The sequence below is a fragment of the Hyperolius riggenbachi genome, chromosome 6, assembly GCF_040937935.1.
Source record: "Hyperolius riggenbachi isolate aHypRig1 chromosome 6, aHypRig1.pri, whole genome shotgun sequence".
Taxonomy (NCBI): domain Eukaryota; kingdom Metazoa; phylum Chordata; class Amphibia; order Anura; family Hyperoliidae; genus Hyperolius; species Hyperolius riggenbachi.
The window spans coordinates 353387967-353408749 of NC_090651.1; positions in this window are offsets into that span (position 1 = coordinate 353387967).

Genomic DNA, 20783 nt, shown 5'->3' on the forward strand with positions numbered 1-20783 from the left:
CTTTAAGTGACAGCTACACATCAAAATGTATATAATTTATATTTAATTTTACTCTGAGATGAAATGCACATTTATTTGTATGTATTTAAAATTTTACAGTTTTTTCACGATAGTTGTCCTTTACAGGTCAGTTTCAGAAACAAAAATACTTTAAAGGGAACCTGACGCAAGAGTAATATGGAGGCAGCCATAATTATTACCTTTTAAGCAATACCAGTTGCCTGGCTTTCCTACTGATCTCTTCGGCATCAGTGGAGTCTGAATCGCCTGAAACAAGCATGCCGCTAATCTTGTCAGATTTTTGTCAGAAATCTCTGCTCTGCATGCTTGTTCAGGGTCTATGGCTAACATCAGGGAGATCAGCAGGACAGCCTGGCAATCTGCATTGCTTAAAATTAAATAAATATGGCAGCCCTCATATCCCTCTTACTTCAGGTTCCGTTTAAAAATGAATGATACATAGAAAGTTTTTTCTACTTCTTTTCAGTTTTTATTCTGTATGTGTCCCCTTAATATCCAGGGTAACAGTTTGGCCTCACTTCCTGTTTTTAGAACCTTAAAGTGGATTCAGAGATGAAAAACTAACTATGACAAGTAACTTGTCTATATATCTTATCTAAAGTTCAGATAGTTTACACAGCAAATCTAGCTGCAAACAGCTTCAACAGTTTGTGATTATTTATTCCTGTGATACAATGAGAGCGGCCATGTTCTGTTTGTCACATTAGACACAGGCCAGCTGATAGCCACTCCAGACGCCCTCAGCCTGTGAAAAGTTCACTCCCCTCTCCTCCTCTCTCCTCTCCTCTGCCTCTGAAATCTCTCCTCCTCCTCCTGCCCAGACTGAGCTCCCATAAGCCTCAGCTACTAAGGCTCAAACTGCCAAGGCACTCTGGAGCAGCTGTGGGCGAGGTTTAGTTTAAAGGGAATTAAGAGTGTTAAAAAAAAACACATTTGGCTTGAGGAATGCCCTATAAACTATATGAAAGGAATACAATTATGCAATGAGTAAAAGTTTATCTCGGATCCACTTTCATGTAGTTCTAGGCACAGGAGGGTCCAGACAGCAAAAAAACAAAACTGGCCATACACCATACAATCTTTTCTAGTCTTATGCTGGGAATACACAATGAGGTTTCTTTCACAGATAGATGGCTCGATATTCAGATTTTGAATTGTTTTTATGATCGATTTTCTCATTGAGGTGAAGAGAAATCCAGTAGAAAAACGGTCGGAAAATCGATTGGACAGTAAATCTGCCAAAAAAAAGTATCGCGTATTCCCAGCATTATCTACATATGTTGCAGGAGGGTCAGGAGTTTACTTGTGATTTGGATAGGTTGGCTGCTTAAGATGCTCACTAACGATCCAATTGACCATCTAATCCGATTGTTGCAATTTGTCAAAAATCGCTTGGGCACAGCAACGGAGGGGAAAATGATAAGCAATCCGATCAGACTAAAACAATTGTTCCAAAATTCTGATCAATGGAACACTTGATAGGACAATTGTTCTCTTGTTATTTTCAATCGGAAATATTAACAGCACCCAATATGAAAACTGGCCAGGTCTGCGGGGGGGTTAGCACTGCAGTCCTCAAGTGGTTAAAAGGTAAAATCCATATCCTTCTCAGTTTAGGTTCCCTTTAAAGAGAACCAGAGATGAAGCACCCTCTTGTATTTTACCTTATAAATCAGTGGGAACATGACAGTAAACACGTAATCTGCTCTGTTGCATTGTTCTCTGTTTAATCAGACTGTTATCACCTCTGATAAGAATCCCCGACTGAGCACTCAGTCTGGCTTTGCTACGGAAAGATTATAGCTGAGTCTGTCTTCTCTGGTGTTTTTTCAAGCCCAAGCCTGCCCCCTTGTGGCTCTGCTATAATGACTCAGCTATAATTATTCCCTGCAAAGCCAGACTGAATGCTCAGTCAGGGATTCTTATCACAGCTGATAACAGACACTTTTAGCAGTGAGGATGAAACAGAGAGCAGGGTAGGTGTTTTCTCTAATGTTCTTACTGATATATATGGTAAAATACACAAGGGTGCTTCGTCTCTGGTTCCCTTTAAGTGCACCCTCTCTGATTTTCCATGGTCAGTAAAGATGAATAGGAGATTTTGTCGTTTGCAACTCATTTTTTATATTCAAATAAATTAATATCCAAATAAATTCCCTTTGGAAGCATCACATCACCCAGACATCTGTGCTTAAAGGACAACTGTAGTGAGAGGGGTACGGCGGCTGCCATATTTATTTCCTTTTAAGCAATACCAGTTGCCTGGCTATCCTGCGGATCCTCTGTCTCTAAGACTTTTAGTCATAGACCCTGAACAAGCATGTAGCATATCATGTGTTTCTGACTTCAATGTCAGATCTGACAAGATTACCTGCATGCTTGTTTCTGGTATTCTTCAGACACTACTGCAGCCAAATGGATCAGTAGGGCTGCCAGGCAACTGGTATTGCTTAAAAGGAAATAAATATGGCAGCCTCTATATACCTCTCACTACAGTTGTCCTAATCATAGAGCTGCCAGTGGAGTGGGAGTTCCTTCCTCTGCACTGAACAATCACATAACTCCGCCCACCTCCTCCCTCTGCTACCTCCTGCAGGTGGGGTCAATTCTATATTCACAGGGTAGGCTTGCTCCTCCCTAGCTGCCTCCTATTGGTGCTGATTGGATAGGAAGAGGAGTTTGAACAGTTCAGTTGCAGCTATTTAGTCCAACCAAACTGTTTCTGACGTGAACACAGGAAATCAGCATTGCAAACCTTGTACATAGGTCCCTTATGTGGGTCTGGTATATCTGATCAGAACTGGCACTCTAGATGGTTACATTATTATATTGAATATTAGGTGACAAACGAAAAATAGATTTGCACTTTGCAGCTGGGCCTGGCTGGGTATTGGCGGCTCTCAGGCTTATGGCCGTGCCTGGCTGGTTATTGGCGGCTCTCAGGCTTATGGCTGTGCCTGGCTGGGTATTGGCAGCTCTCAGGCTTATGGCTGTGCCTGGCTGGGTATTGAGTATTGACGGCTCTCAGGCTTATGGCTGTGCCTGGCTGGGTATTGGCGGCTTTCGGGCTTATGGCCGTGCCTGGCTGGTTATTGGCAGCTCTCAGGCTTATGGCTGTGCCTGGCTGGGTATTGGCGTCTCTCAGGCTTATGGCTGTGCCTGGCTGGGTATTGGCAGCTCTCAGGCTTATGGCTGTGCCTGGCTGGGTATTGAGTATTGACGGCTCTCAGGCTTATGGCTGTGCCTGGCTGGGTATTGGCGGCTTTCGGGCTTATGGCCGTGCCTGGCTGGTTATTGGCAGCTCTCAGGCTTATGGCTGTGCCTGGCTGGGTATTGGCGTCTCTCAGGCTTATGGCTGTGCCTGGCTGGGTATTGGCAGCTCTCGGGCTTATGGCCGTGCCTGGCTGGGTATTGGCGGCTCTCAGGCTTATGGCTGTGCCTGGCTGGGTATTGGCAGCTCTCAGGCTTATGGCTGTGCCTGGCTGGGTATTGAGTATTGACGGCTCTCAGGCTTATGGCTGTGCCTGGCTGGGTATTGGCGGCTTTCGGGCTTATGGCCGTGCCTGGCTGGGTATTGGCGACTCTCACACTTATGGCCGTGCCTGGCTGGTTATTGGCAGCTCTCGGGCTTATGGCCGTGCCTGGCTGGGTATTGGTTGCTCTCGGGCTTATGGCCGTGCCTGGCTGGGTATTGGCGGCTCTCAGGCTTATGGCCGTGCCTGGCTGGGTATTGGCGGCTCTCAGGCTTATGGCCGTGCCTGGCTGGGTATTGGCAGTTCTCGGGCTTATGGCCGTGCCTGGCTGGGTATTGGCAGTTCTCGGGCTTATGGCTGTGCCTGGCTGGGTATTGGCGGCTCTCGGGCTTATGGCCGTGCCTGGCTGGGTATTGGCGGCTCTCAGGCTTATGGCTGTGCCTGGCTGGTTATTGGCAGCTCTCGGGCTTATGGCCTTGCCTGGCTGGGTATTGGCAGCTCTCGGGCTTATGGCTGTGCCTGGCTGGGTATTGGCGGCTCTCAGGCTTATGGCCGTGCCTGGCTGGGTATTGGCGGCTCTCAGGCTTATGGCCGTGCCTGGCTGGGTATTGGCCGCTCTCGGGCTTGTGGTCGTGCCTGGCTGGGTATTGGCGGCTCTCGGGCTTATGGTCGTGCCTGGCTGGGTATTGGCGGCTCTCAGGCTTATGGCCGTGCCTGGCTGGTTTTTGGCAGTTCTCGGGCTTATGGCTGTGCCTGGCTGGGTATTGGCGGCTCTCGGGCTTATGGTCGTGCCTGGCTGGGTATTGGCGGCTCTCAGGCTTATGGCCGTGCCTGGCTGGTTTTTGGCAGTTCTCGGGCTTATGGCCGTGCCTGGCTGGGTATTGGCGGCTCTCTGGCTTATGGCCGTGCCTGGCTGGGTATTGGCGGCTCTCAGGCTTATGGCCGTGCCTGGCTGGTTTTTGGCAGTTCTCGGGCTTATGGCTGTGCCTGGCTGGGTATTGGCGGCTCTCGGGCTTATGGTCGTGCCTGGCTGGGTATTGGCGGCTCTCAGGCTTATGGCCGTGCCTGGCTGGTTTTTGGCAGTTCTCGGGCTTATGGCCGTGCCTGGCTGGGTATTGGCGGCTCTCTGGCTTATGGCCGTGCCTGGCTGGGTATTGGCGGCTCTCGGGCTTATGGTCGTGCCTGGCTGGGTATTGGCGGCTCTCGGGCTTGTGGTCGTGCCGGGCTGGGTATTGGCGGCTCTCAGGCTTATGGCCGTGCCTGGCTGGTTTTTGGCAGTTCTCGGGCTTATGGCTGTGCCTGGCTGGGTATTGGCGGCTCTCGGGCTTGTGGTCGTGCCTGGCTGGGGATTGGTGGCTCTCAGGCTTATGGCCGTGCCTGGCTGGGTATTGGTGGCTCTCAGGCTTATGGCCGTGCCTGGCTGGGTATTGGTGGCTCTCAGGCTTATGGCTGTGTCTGGCTGGGTATTGGCGGCTCTCAGGCTTATGGTCGAGCCTGGTTGGGTATTGGCGGCTCTCGGGCTTATGGCCGTGCCTGGCTGGGTATTGGCGGCTCTCGGGCTTATGGTCGTGCCTGGCTGGGTATTGGCGGCTCTCGGGCTTATGGTCGTGCCTGGCTGGGTATTGGCGGCTCTCGGGCTTATGGTCGTGCCTGGCTGGGTATTGGCGGCTCTCGGGCTTATGGTCGTGCCTGGCTGGGTATTGGCGGCTCTCTGGCTTGTGGTCGTGCCTGGCTGTGTATTGGCGGCTCTCGGGATTATGGTCGTGCCTGGCTGGGTATTGGCGGCTCTGGGGTTGGTGCTTGTACCCTTCTGGGTGTTGGCAGCTTTTGGGCTGGCTGCTGTGTCCACCTGGGTATTGGCAACTCTCGGGCTAGGGGCTGTCCCCAGCTGGGTGTTGGCAGCTCTGGGGCTGGCAGCTGTGCCCAGCTGGGTGTTGGCAGCACTCTGGCGGCTGTGCCCATTTAGGTGTTGGCAGATCTCAGTCTGGCGGCAGGGAAAGGGTTAGGATGATGGCACAGCAGGGACTCTGCGAGATACACAGAGATGTAATTAGCAGCTTGTTTGCAGATGTGTCTCTGCAGCAGCTGTTCCCAAATGATGCACATATGTGTGTGTGAGTATATAGATCTCTGTGTGGGAATGGCGTGTATATGGATGTACTGTATAGGTATGTGAGTGTATATGGATCCCTGTGCGTGGGGATGCTGTGTGTGTGTATATAGTGTGTGTGTGTGTGTGTGTGTGTATAGTGTGTGTATAGTGTGTGTGTGTATAGTGTGTGTAGTGTATAGATCCTGCAGTGAATAAGCGCCAGCGGCGTGAAACGGTGCTCCGTGAGAATCTTCCCTCCCGGCCCCCACACTGCCGCATATCGCTTCTCTGAATGCTGAACTTTAAGTGTTAATAAAGTTAGCAGTGCCGGCCTCCCCTCTCCTCCAGTCTGCAGAGTGTATATATAGATGTAGATATTGGCTGCAGAGAGCGCTGGCTAGCCAGGGGACAGTTTCTGGCTGCCAGGGATATTTATACATTAGAATCTGTATTCCTGGGGCTGCCTGAGAGCACAATGCTGACACAGCGCCCTTATTGTATATCGCATAAAGCGAGATGGCGAGGGGCTCATTCACTAAGGCAAATAGCATGTAACAGACTCTGTGTACCGCGATCGTCTCTGTGTAAGGCAACGGGCGTACAAAGGGGTCAGTTCACCCGATATGACAGTCATTATACCATCACTAATGGACAGAGTGGCCTACTGACCTCCTCTGTCTAATGCGGTCACCAGAGGGAAGGAGCTGCAGAGCTGGGCACTCCGGAATGTTGAGATCTACACACTGTAGTGACATGTAGCAGAATGTAGTAAATTATTTAGGATACCCACTTTTACCATTTCAGCATCATAAACACTTCCTATATCTATATACTGCTGTATATTGGTGTGTAGCCCCGCCCTCCCATTGATGCTGATGCTGCATACACACTTGAGATAAAAGTCTTTGGAAAGTGAAAGATCACAGACCAATTTTACCCTCCTACATGTAGTATGAGAGCCATACTCTACACAGTCTATTCTATGGAGCTGAACTTCCCATCAGACAGAAATCTTTGCAAGATGCTGCACACACAGATGCTGTAGACATGCAACAGATCAGTATCTGCAAAAGATCTGTTCCTGCAAAATGCATTCATAGGCTATCATATCTGCAGATCATCATACACACCTTGTTTAACGGACATTCATCTGCAGATCAGATCCACCAGGATGGATCTTCAGATCTGCAGATGACTGTCTGATCTGCAGATGAATGTCTGTTAACCCTCCTGGCGGTATAAAAAAATCTGCCAGGAGGGAGCGCAGCAGTTTTTTTTAAATTTTGTTTTCCCTATATCATGTAGCGAGCCCAGGGCTCGCTACATGATAGCCGCTGCTCAGCGGCATCACCCCGCCCTCTTCGATTCTTCAAAGAACGGGATTTCCTGGAGGGCTTCCCCCGTCGCCATGTCGGGACGTCATTGGGAGTCCCGGGCCACCCTTCGGCGCTGCCTGGCACTGATTGGCCAGGCAGCGCACGGGGTCTGGGGGGGGGGGGGCGTGCGGCGCGACGGATAGCGGCGATCGTGCGCGGGGCGGCGGCGATCAGTGTGCTGGCGCAGCTAGCAAAGTGCTAGCTGCGTCCAGCAAAAAAAAAATTAAACAAATCGGCCCAGCAGGGCCTGAGCGGCACCCTCCGGCGGCTTACCCCGAACTACGTTCGGGGTTACCGCCAAGGAGGTTAAGCAAGGTGTGTATGAGGATCTGCAGATCTCAGACTATGAATGCAATTTGCAGCAACAGATCTTTTGCAGATACTGATCTGTTGCATGTGTACAGCATCTTTGTGTGCAGCATCTTGCAAAGATTTTATCTGATGGGGAGTGCAGCTCCATAGAATAGACTGTAGAGTATGGCTCTCATACTACATGGAAGGGGGTAAAATTGGTCTGTGATCTTTCATTTTCCAAAGGCTATAGTCTGATGTGTGTATACACCTTTGGACTTGTATCTCAAGTGTGTATGTAGCCTGAGTCTAGGATGATTAGCTATGCAGAATTCTCCTCCCAGAGCATTCTGGGAGGCTAGGTATAATTTCTACAGGCTTCTGAACTCTCAGCAAACAAACATTCCACAGAGCTGCACCTGACAGGACTAAAGAAGTCACTGCCTGTGATAAATTTCAGAATGTAAATCGGGGTGAGGACATTTTTTTTTTTTACAATAGGCAAACACTAAGGCCTCTTTTCCACTAACTGCTTACAGGCAGTGAAATGCCTCTCAAACGCTCACAACTGCTCACTGTTGCCTGGTAACTGCTTGTCGTTGCCTGATAACTGCTTGTCGTTGCCTGATAAATGCTCACTGCTGCCTGATAAATGCTCACTGCTGCCTGGCAACTGCTTGCTGAGCACACAGTTCAACGGTTCGTGGAAAAGAGGCCTAAGTGGGATGTCACGCAAATCAGCCACTCCTGATCAACGTTTATTAATTTAAAACTGGAAATGTAATCAGATTTCTCATTCAAACAAAAAAATAAGCTTTTGATTTCTGTACAACTGATTGTTTTTATTGAATAACTATAAAATCACATCATTTTACTGTATCATGTGGGCTCACCCTAAAGTGTCCAATACACAATTTAACCAAACTGGTCGATTTTTATGGGGGGTTTTTCGATAAAAAAAAATGATCAATTGAATAGAAAATTAAAAAAATAATTTCTTTTTCACTCAAGAAAAGTAATTAAATGTATTAGATGCGGTTGATAGGTGAGTGGTTAGGGAGAGGACCAAGTAGGGGGGGGGGGGTTACCTGCACGTTGGTGTCCCTGCTGAGTGACATAATCTATGGTTACGTCTGACCAAAGCCTCCCACCTGAAGGCTGCTAAATTTATGCAATTCCTGCTAGATTTGATGGGGCAGACAAAGGGCTCGATTTACAAAACGGTGCTAACTTTAGCACTGGCCCTTAGCACGTCTAAACTCAGTTGAAATGTGAGATCTGATTGAGAAAACCGGTGCTAACCTACTTAGCACCCTGGTTAGCACGCCTAAAGACTTTAGACGTGCTAAGTAGGTTAGCACCGCTTAGTAAATCAAGCCCAAAGGGTGTATACCATTGCACCAGATTGGCCTACAGGCGTCTGCTGATCAGATATAAGGTAGGAATGTGCTGGCTGGGATTGTGTATTTGCTTTCCGTGTTTTGCAGTCAGCATTCAGTTCAGAGGCAGTGCCGGTAATTCCCCTGGTGGTGAGAGGTCCAGGGCTCACCTGTATCTCCCTCTGGGTATCGCACGGTGGTTTAGGGGTCCCGGTCTGTGGCAGATTCCGGGACCTCTGACTGTCATGTGAACCAGTGTTTTGTGACCTTGGCAATATAGTAAACATCACTGATAAGCTAATTACAGCCATGAAAGCTTTCCTGGCAGAGTACAACTTCTGAGCTCAGGGGAGAGATAGAAAAAAGTCAATAGTTCATGCAGTTTAACTCTGGGACATGTAATAGGTTGCCATTGATAAGTGACAGTAAAACATTCAACCTACCTGTACTTTGTAAATCTTTAAATATAAAAGAAAACAATGGAATATCTAAATTTAAAAAAAAGTCATTTTTAGGAGTAGGAGGATAAATACAATTGTTTCTTATCAGTTTATTTTCACCTGGGGTTTGCTTTAGCAATACTTTAGTAATGAAAGGCGATGCCGGTTCCCTGTGTCTCTAACCGTTTTCCCCCTCTCTGTAGAGCCCTTTCCATGCGCAGAGACGTCTCACCACGTGTTGTTGGATTTCACCTAATCAGGCAGCAGCAGACGAGAGGATTTCATTGACTCTTCGGCGTCCCGGGTATCAAGCGGAATGCGTTAGGCAGGATTTAAATGTATTATAAGCAATTTATAAATTTGTTAGGTCTCCCGGGGGGGCCTGAATATTGCATTGCGCCGGGGAGCTCAGCGATTGCCAGGCCGCCATTGTCATGTAAGTCAGGTATGTCCTCCTGGTGTTTTCTGTAATATCTCTCTAAATTGCTCAGTGAGTCGGCTGGAATCTGTCCAAATTACTTTTCACATCAATGTTTATGTAACGGGGAGTCGGTATAACCAGATCTACTTCCTCTCTGCCGGCGTGAAAATCGACTCGCCGCCCCTCCCCCCCAGAAGCTGGACTCGCACAGGTACAACCCGCAGCCGGGGGCCGAGGGGTTAACCCGCAGCGTCAGATTACGCCTTGACGAATCCTCGTTTATGCAGATAATAAATACATCTGCGAGCGAAGAATGTAAAGGCTTATTTTCTTTGCACTGTGACGGCTTTGTAGTGTCGCTCTCATTCAGAAAACGCTGAACAGGTGAAGATTCGCTCCTGAAATGGAGCCCAAAACAAGTAAAATTATTTAAAATGAGCACATGATGTATCTGCAAATGAATATTTCATACTTACCTTGTCGTCAGTTCCTCTCAAGCGCACAATTTTGCTCCTAAAATGATTCCTTCCTGTTTCAACAATATTTTGTTATAACTTTTGTCAGTTATAAATCAGTTGCTGCCAGTAATAGCTGAAAGGACAACTGATGTGCAAGGTAATGTCCATGCTTCCCGATGGCTCTAGTGGGTGATATAACAGTGTGCTGACCAGAAAGCTGTTATGGGGTAATGGCCATATTCAAAATGGAGGATAAAGAATTCCATTGATCACAGTGGACCAATGGGACGCAGGAGAGGAGAGAGAGATTAATGAGTAAACTACACAGGAGGCAAGTATGATGTGTGTGTTTATTTTGTCTTTTAATTTTCAGATCAGGTTTGCTTGAAGCCTCCAGAAAATCACATTTACGCGGATGAAAAAAAGACTCCTAAAAAGCCAACGCTTTGTATCTTAAAGTATCAGATAACTGCCAACTAAAAATGACGTTCATGATCCCGCTGTATATCGAAAACACGCAAGAAAACGGCACACAGGTCTGGATGTAAAGCCACGGCCACTGGAGGAGGAGCCAATTCTGTTGTGCCGCATTCCCCGCCATTCATCCGCAAGTCCCACCAAGGGTGCTCGTATTGCAGATGAGATCTACCGCATATCTGCTAGATAGACGATTGATAAAATGCTGAGTATTTTTGTTTTGCGAAGTACAGCCAATTTGCCTCACAGTAAAGTTGATCCACACATTATTCAATAAAAAGATCCAATTTGATAGCAATTCGATAAAAACTATCGGTTGTACAGAAAAATCGACTTTTTTTTTATCCCAGGCCCAGCAAAAAAAATTGAATTTCCCATTTTTTTCATTAAAACTCTTATCACGATGGCCAAAAATTGCTGTACAATGCTTTAGCAGATTGATTAGTGTAGGATAGATAAGTAGGATAGGTTGATTTTTTTGATATATAATCTCAAGCCATTTTTTCCTGAGTTTTCATTTTTTTTTTTCATAATTGGGGGGGGGGGGGGAATTAAACACAGGTAATTGATAACATTGCTCAGATTTTCCAAATATTACACTGAGTCTAAAAAAAAGTCATTCTTGATCGAAAAGAAATAAAAAAAAATTGTATTGTGTGTGGCCAACCTTAAGCAGCCAATTTGTTTAGAGTCTTGCAAGAGCTCCAGGCCAATTTATTTTAGCACATTTTTTATTTCTTATTTGTTACATTTCCTAGCTTCTAATTAGTACTGCTGTAATGTGTATTTATGGCCACTTGTCACTAGAGGGCAGTCAGGGGTCAAAAGCAGTGCACTTATCTCAAATTGGATAACTCTATTGAAGCTACTAATGGGTTAAAGGGACTCCGAGCACCTCTCATGGGAATGCCTTTAAGACTCCGACCAGTACTGCAAAGTACGTAAAGATGCATACCTTTCTGTAGCTTCTGCTCTCCTCTTTCATTTGTTGCCTGAATCGTCGTTCTACACCAAATAGTTTTTGTTTGATTTTGATTTAAAAATCGCGGCTGCCATCTTGGCTATGTTATAACTTCCGGGTCACCCCCATCTTCTCTGTTAGAGAAGTGCATCACTGAATGAAGCAGGAAGAGGAAGTGACACGCATGGCCATTGCAAGAGGCTCCTCCAGAGGGGTCATAGCACGACTTTGTTAGAAGTCGTCTGTTTTAAAGGCATGCCCATGAGAGGTGCTCGGAGTCCCTTTAAGGGAAAGTCCTCTGCAGCCGGTCTTCTGCCTGCATTTGTGCACCTATACATGTGCCCGACAACCGTACGTGTCATGGAAGGAACCACACTGCTGTATTCTGACCACACATCTAGAGGGTGGGGGAGGGGACAGCGATGGCGCCGGTAAACTAATACCTTAACTCACAGAAGAAATATTGCTCTCTATCTTTATAGCCTTGTAAGAAGACACATTGGTGTAGTGGATAGCACTCTCGTCTTGCAGATGCTACAAATGTGCTAATTGAGGTTTTTTTTTTCAGATTCGGTCTGTAATGATTGTTGCAACGCTACTGGATTTCCAGGAGCGTATTCCAACTTGTTGAGACCCAGGCTGTACATAAACAGTATTATGGGTTTATAGAGTGGCTACTCTTAACAATTATAAGGGCTCGTTCACACTAGAGGCTCTTTGTGATTTTTTTTTAAGCGCTAGCGATTTTTCAAAATCACACTGAAAGTGCTTGTGCAATGATTTTCTATGACAAAGTTCACATTTGAGCGGTTCGTTTTCGATCCACTCAGAGAAGCGCTGCCTGTACCATTTTTGAGGCGATTTTGCCTCAATGGAAGGTATAGGAAAAATGCAAAACGCTCACAAAATAGCTTTGTGCAGCGATTGTGTAAGCGTTTTTAAAGAATGAATACATTGTATTTATTCTTTTCCGGGTCAAAGAGTTCGCTTCCTGACTTGCGTCAGAGAGTGAATTAAAAAACAGCTCTGGAAAAGCGCTTTTCACAAAAACGCAACACCCACCCAAGTGCCGGGAATCGAAAAAAAAATTGAGTCAAAAAAAGCCCAACGCTAACTCGAGCGGAACGCATTGTGGACAAGGCCTAAAAAAGGTTTGTTGTGTAGGTTTGTAAAACATCATTTATGTATATAGCCTATGAATGGGTTGTTGGTGCTTTCAAAACTAATGAATATGTAGGATATGATCTTCTTATCCATAAGAGGCAAAAGGTACCTGGCCTGGGGAATCGAAATGGCCAAAAGCAGACATGAATGATTGCGGAGTCTGGGGTCCCGCTTATATCTGGGTCATTGGCTGATAGAGCCATAGATAATTATGTATGTCCAAAACAGAGGATTATGGGAATGTGGCAGCCCTGACGTTCACCAGCTGTATCCTCTGGCAGGAAACAGATTACGTTTTCTGGTTGAGACAGGTTCACTTTTGCTCCTGTGTATTATCGTTTGTATGCAGTATGTGTGGGTGTGTTTCTGTTTATTAGGTTTTTTTGTACTTCACATCACAAAAATAAAATAAAATAAAAAAAAAAGAACACATCGGTTTGGTGCTTACTTTACTTGTTTCAAACCAGTGCAGTACCCCAAATCTTCCAGAAGGTGGCACTGAAGACTTTTCTTACATAGATGAGGACACTGTGGAGCAGGGGTTCCCAAACGTTTTGGGTCGAGGGCCGGGTCAACATACTTCAGACTGCTGGGGGGCCGGAGTATACATACAATGATGTAGAAGTCTTTGCGGACCAGACATTGAAGCATACCCAGGTGACAACCTGCAGTGGACAGCAGTGTCACCTGATGTGGAACTTGAGTGGAAACCTGCAAATTACTGCTTTCTGGCTTCCATGTGGATGGGTGGTGCCAGTACTGCTATTCTATATGCAAACCACAAATATTTAAAGATGTAGCTAACTGCATCTATAAGTAATACATTTGTGTGTGGGGGCCAGTAAAAAGGCCTCAGGGGGTCGCATTCGGCCCGCGGGCCTTAGTTTGAGGACCACTGCTGTAGAGTCCCAGCTGTCTCTGAGGCTCTGAGCAGTGAAGGCAGCACAGTAACCCATAGTAACCTGCTTAACTCCCACCTAAGGCCCAGTTCACATTAGCGTTCCCTGTCCGGATTTTCCTGATCTGATCCGGACCGTATACTGTACAAACGGAACGTACGTTCCGCATAGCAATGCAAAGTCTATGCGGACGTTCACACGTGTCCGTTCCGTACAGTACATCCGGATCCGGACTCCGGACACTTTTCCAACATGCGGTATTTTTTGGGTCCGGATCTCCGGCCCACGCACCTGGACCGGAGCCGGACCTGATCCTGACAGCACCATCCGGAACACAGAAACCAATGGGAAACGGAAGGCACAGAACACACTGCCTACAAAAACCTGACGTTCTACCCCACTTCCTATGCATATCCAAGCGGCCATTTCGGATGGGGACACATGGGCCAAGCATGTCTGGAGTGGAGCAGCAGTGACAGACGTGCTGGAGCTGTTTGGCAGAATGTCGGAGGTGGAGGTGAGGCCTATAGCGGAGGAACCTGATTCTACAGGTGCACTAGGTGCACCTTCTGCTGACCCCCAAATTTTTTTATTTTAATTTCACTATTTTTTGCCCACGGATCCGGATGGCAGCCTGATGCATGCCTGATACAAACGGACCAGATCCGGATCGGAACCGTACGGTTCTGATCAGGATCAGGTCCTGATCTGATCAGGATCCGGTCAGTTTACTTGCCAAAATGCAAGTGTGAACGGGGCCTAAGGGAGTGACTTCAGTAAACTGAAACCTGATTGGCTGCTTTGCATTGGCGCCCTTCTTGCATGTTGTTCCTTGCATGATACAATGGCTACGCATATGGCAATCTGATCAAGCAATCCTAAGAGCGGTTATTTTCTATTGTGCAGGTTAACCAGGTGGATTGTTTTGGAGCTGATCTCTGTGGCCAGAGGATTGGTTAGTTCGGGACTGCGAGCAGGTTGGGGCGGGCAGAAACGGATTATGGTAAAATGGGGCCCAGGGCAGGTATCAACTCTGGGCCCATCCTTGACGGTCACCTGACTTTGTTTTTGAAAAATTTGGTGGGGGCTAGCGTTAGCCAGGCCCCTACTCTCTATCAAGGCCCTGGGCGCCTCCTTAAGGTGGGTAAGGGTGTCTCCATGGAGGCCAGAGCCAGGACAAGGTCCTCTAGCACCCAAGGCTGAGACACCAAAGTGCGCCCCTCTATCCCTGCCACTCCAGCCATCACACACTGATTGCTATTAGACTAAGAGGCGCCCCAGGGTCCCCAACCCCCCCCCCCCCTTTCCCCAACCCCTTAATCTCTTGTTAACTGGTTGCAGTCATTGCTATGAATCCCATTTTCTTATTTCTCTCTGCTTCAAACACAATAGGGGAATCACTGGCATAACAATAGGGGATGGGGGGGGGGCTTTGGGGGGCAGGAGGGGTCGCAACATAAGAGGAGAGCCTGGCCGCAGATCGGTGGGGATGGGGGACATTCCCCCCCCCCCCCTCCCTCACCTTGGGCTCTCCTCTCAGCGCTCCCCCTCCTGTAATCAAAAGGGGCAGCGGGCCAGAGGCGGCAGACTGGACACATACCTCCTTAGCGCCGGAGGTCTCCGATCTCTAAGAGCTTCATGTTACTTCCTGTTTACACAGGAAGTAGCATAAAGCACTTACTGATGGGAGACCTCCGGTGCTAAGGAGGTATGTGTCCAGTCTGCCACCGCACCGCGTGCTGCCCCTATTGATTGCAGGAGCGGGCACGCTGAGAGGAGAGCCCGAGGTGAGGGAGAGGGGGGGGGGATGTCCCCCCTCCCAACCGATATGCGGCCACGCTCTCCTCTTATGTTGCGACCCCTCCTGCTCCCCAAAAAGTCCCTGAGCGGGCCCTGGGGAAGCAGATTTTTTTTTTTTGCAGGGGGGCCCGGGGATTTCTAGTTACGCCCCTGAGGGGAATGATAGCTGAGTGAGTTGTGTGCCCCCTCCTACACTGCGCCCTGAGGCTGTAGCCTCTCTCGCCTTGGCCCGGCCCTGATGGAAGGGGTGATGGAATCCATAACATTCATCTTTGCATCTACGGCAAGGCTTTTCAACCCGTGGTGTGCTTACCACCGATGGCACTTTGCTGTTGCCCAGGTGGTACGCACCAGGATTGCCCGCTGCTTGTCCTGGTCCCGTCCTGCCTTTACAGCTCAGTTCAGCTCCTCCTCTCTCGCTCCTCGCTTAACTGCCCTGAGGCTCAGTTCAGACCTCAGATCAGTGGTGAAAAGACAGACAGGCGAATGGTGCACAGCGACGGCATGTATACTTCAAATACAGGAAGTGACATCACTGCTCACTTCCTGTATTTGAAGTATAAGCGTGGCCACTGTGCACCGTTCGCCTGGCTGTCTCTCTCTTCACTGTGGCCGGGCTACTGCTGATCTGAGGTCTGAACTATTCCGCATAACAGCAGCAAAGCAAGGAGCAAGCGAGGGGGAGCCGAACTTTGTGGTGAGTAACTGCCCAGCTCTCGGGTGGTGGGGGGAGGCTACCTATATATTGGGGGGGGACGACTGGAAAGGCTACCTGGCAATCTACGTACAGATTGTCAATAAAGCCAATCTGTAGGCTAGAAATGTAATTTTAATCCTTTTCCCCACCCATAAAGTGTACCTGTAACAAAAAAAAAGTACTTTTTTTTTCATTTTTCTTCTATGGTGTCTTGTGAGTTGGAGGGTCTCATCTAAACGCTGCCCACAGAAATTCACTGCCTGGTGCAGTAATAGACCATTGAGGATCAGACCAAGAAGGGGTGTATATTCACCTTGTGGCCGGGGGTAGAGCAGCCATAGTCCGCCTCCTGAGTGGGGCGATGGTCAGATGCCTATAAGGAAAGTTCTGGGGATGTCACTAAACTCCCCCTTACTAGTTTAACACTCTTTGCTCCAGACTAATCCCGAGACAAAAGCCGCGGTTCCCATAGCGGCAGAAATTCGATGGGAAAACGTTATTCTGTAAGAAGCGGAATCTTTCACCTTTGAAGTGCCTTTGAAGTAAAATCACCGGCGCCCTTTCTTGTCTTTGAAAACTGACTTCAGCATTGGGCGACCCTGAGGAATAAACACAGCGAAAAATGGATGAGTAGTCCTCTGGCAGCTCTCAGTGCTGTATAGTCAGCAAAATCCACCATTTGTCAATACACTGCCCCCCCCTCCCCCAACAAAAAGTGCCATTCCCTATCGATATGCTATCACCTTTCTTTCCCGCATACGTGACAAAAAAGGCGTCCGTAAAAAAAGGGTGCAGGGAATTGCCGCTAGTAGAATCTCCTGAGTAAAATGAGCTATAAATTATTTTGCTCCTACGGTATGTTGCTGTCACTTATAGTAGTTAGTAGAAATCTGAGATTACCGACAGGTTTTTGACTAGTCCATCTCTTCATGGGGGATTCTTAGTATTTCATGTTTTCTTTACAAAAGCACTCCTTGGAAAGGATCTATACAAAGATGCAGGCTGTGTCCCCTACCTGTTTGAACACTATTCTGGCAGTTGGACTAAGCAACTGCCATTCACTAGTGATGTGGAAAATAAAGAAAACCCTGAGAATCCCCCATGAAGAGATGGTCTGGTCCAAAACCTGTCAGTTCTGTAAGGTTTCTACTATCTACTGTAAGTGACAGCAACATAGGAGAAAAGTAATTTATAGCATAATTTAATCTGGGAGCAATGTACTTTTTAAAATCACGAATTTAAAATTTTACACGACAGTGGTCCTTTAAAGGTTGACAACTCCAATTGCAACCACACCGGAACCAGACTGTAGTTGGGGAGTCCACTGCCTCAAACAGGTTTGGGAACCCAGGTATCTCCAAACACTGGACTGACGATTCGCTGCACTACCTCACGCAGCCCAGCCAACAAACCCCCCCCCCCCCATACACCTCTCTGTGCGCTCGTGATGGTGGCTGTTTCGCGTGGCTTGTGCCAAGCTTTTTCCAAGATGGATGCTCACCCACCTTGGAAAAAGCTTGGCGCAAGCCAAGCGAAACGGTCGTTAGGCCGTGCACCCTCTGGCACCCACCACCGCTGCCTCCCACCTACACTCAGGTACCATTAGAGACACTACCGGTATGACCCTTTGAATTGTCACTTTGATTGACTGTCATATCTTGCTGATGTTCACCATATCTGCATTTTTTGTGTCAATTTTCTGCACAAGAAACACTATAGTGCCAGACTTTTTCTCTTGCCTTATGGTTCATGAAGATTCCTCTCCTTTACCAGTCTTGAGCACATAGTTGTTTGGGTGTACAATCTGCTATATCAGCATATACCCCGAGTGCCTGCCAGCTCTCCCATACGCTTTGCTCATTTTAAGATCTTTCATCTCCCTGATTTACATTCTGAAATGTATCACTGGCAGTGACATCTTTAGGGCTGGTTCAGATGGGCGTTTTTGTGGCGTTTAACGCAGCGTTTTTTGGGATCTACCACCATCCCATGCAAGTGAATGGGAGCGTTTAGAGCTGGCTTTTGCACGCTTTCATGAAAGCCTGGCGGTAGATCCCGGCATTGCGTCTAGTCTCGAAAGCAACATGCTGCTTTCAGAGGCAGTAAACGCCAGGAAACAATAGCAGAGACCAGAACTGCTAGCCTTGAACGCTTCCCAAAAGCCTTCAAAAGCTAGCTTTTAAACGATGGCGTTTAAACGATGGCGTTTGAATGCGACGCCAAGCAAAAGCTCAGCAGACACCCGTGTGAACCAGCCCTTAGTCCTGCCAGGTGATCTGTACAGAATGTTCCTTACTGAGAGTTCTATGCACAGAGGGAGATACTGCTTGCTTGCCAGTTGGAAAAAGCTGCTATTTCCCACAATGCAACAAGGTTCACAGATAACAAACTGTCAGGACCATGGTCATGACATCACACTGTGGGAGGGGTTTCACTACAATATCAACCATACAGATTCCCCTGGTGATCTATTTGAGAAAAGGAATAGATTTTCCATGGGAAAGGGGGTATCAGCTACTGATTGGGATGAAGTTTAATCCTTGGTTACGGTCTCTCTTTAATTCAAGAACACTGCCGGTTTCTTTGTAGAACTGATATCCTCTGTTTCTGTTCCCTTCTGTGGTTTTTATCGCTGTCTGTGTTACAGGTTGTTGCATGTATGGTTATGAGAACAAGGGGTTAACATTAGTTTCCATGTGACCAGACATAGCTCGCTGCTGATTGGTTCAGGCTCCACCGCTTCAAATCTTCCCTTTTAATCCTGTTCTCCATAATCCCCGACAAACCTTCCAAAAATGCTTTCTATTTTTGGTGCATTGTATAGACCTTGTGACCTGAATACCGTCACCGGCGGCCATACTGCCTCCGGCATGCCGGATATATTCACTGCTAACCGGTCCCACAATGCACTGCTTTCCGCACACATGGACTGTGAAAATCCATCTCATTGAGAATAAAAGTAACCCCTGCAGATCAACCCTGGAAATAACAAGGAATGATGCTATTCTTTCAACATGAATACTTATGGGGGCGGGGGGGGGACTGATATGTCAGAGAGGACCATCAGAACTTAAAGGCCAACTAAGTGAGAGGTATATGGAGGCTGCCATCTTGATTTCCTTTTACACAATACCAGTTGCCTGGCAGTCTTGCTGATCTATTTGGCTGCAGTAGTGTCTGAATCACACCAGAAACGAGCATGCAACTAATCTTGTCAGATCTGACTAATATCAGAGACATCTGATCTGCTGCATGCTTGTTCAGGGTCTGTGGTTAAACGTATTAGAGGCAGAGGATCAGCTGGACAGCCAAGCAATTGGTATTGCTAAAAAAAAAATGTGTCAGCCTCCATATCACTGTCACTTCAGTTGTCCTTTAAGAAATACCAGTTGCACCAGATCTAGGTCTGAGGCAAAAAAATAACCGCTTCATAATAAATAAAAAAAATAAAAAAAAGGTATGTACACTGCACTCCCAGTCTTCTGGAAAGGAAACCAGGGTCTGTAATCTTACAAAAGCTTTATATCCGAAGACATAACAACGAAAGTTGTTTAGGTGCTGCCTTTAATGACTAACTGTACAAGATCTCTTTGCAAGCTTTCGAAACTTTAAGTTTTTTCTTCAGCCTTCAGGCATGTTTCAGAAATGGATCAGATCCAGTTCTGGCATGGCTCTGATCCAGACAGTTCTGTATAATGCCTGAAGAAGAAACTTAGTTTCAAAAGCTTGCAAAGAAATCTTGTACAGTTAGTCATTAAAGGGAAACAGAGATGAAATAAAGAAAAGATTTTATACATACCTGGGGCTTCCTCCAGCCCCATCCGCTTGGATCGCTCCTAGGCCGCCGTCCACCGCTGCCCGCAGCTTCGTGGAACCAGATCCCGTCACTGATGGCAACGGAGCCGGGCTACGCAGGAGAAGTGCGCCCTCTACGTATCCCTCCAGCGGCTGCTGCAGAGATACACAAAGAGCGAACTTCTGCTACGCTAGACTGGCTCAGACTAACGGAAGAGCGGGGAGCCGCTTCTCGTAGCTGTGGGCAGCGATGGATGGCGGCACAGGAGCGATCCGTGTGTTTGGGGGCTGGAGGAAGCACCGGGTATGTATAAAAGCTTTTCTTTATTTCATCTGTTTCCCTTTAAAGGTATCACCTACAAAACTTTTGTTGTTATGCCTTCGGATTCTCTCCATGACTAATACCGGACCGCACGCAAAAAGCTTTATAGACCATGTGCTTGGGAGAGAACGTTTTGTGTCCGATGGCGAGGAAACTGCACATGCATGACGGAAGCAGAAATGGAATTGCAGTAGTGGCTGCACACAGGAGGGGGGTGGATATGGAGGGACAGAGAGGGGGTAGGGGGGCTGCAGCTGTTGTATGGAGATAAGCTGTATGTAAACATGCGGCATGTTAAGCGGGCCGCTTCACCATGATGAGGGGTCTTCTATACGAGGACAAGGGGGCTGCTGTCCACAGAAGGTGAAGGGGTTGCACATAAAAGAAGGGCAGCACAAGACAGTTGGGCAAGAGGGACAAAAATGACAAATTTGGCCATTGATAGAAAACTGTAAGGTCCGCAAAGTCCTATAAACACACGGGAGAAAAACTGAATTGAATAAGGGTCTGAGGTCTCTCCTAGGCAGCGCTTGTATTACCATAAGGCACTGCAGGCATGCTGAGTTGTTACATTTGCTGTTCTCCATGCAGAGGCAGCATTACAGTAAAGGAGGCATTCCAACTTCAATTTAGATGCGCATGTTTTGTTATACTGCCTCTGCTTGCCCTAAATCTGCTCAGAATCTGTCTATTATGCTGAGAATACACGGCTCGATT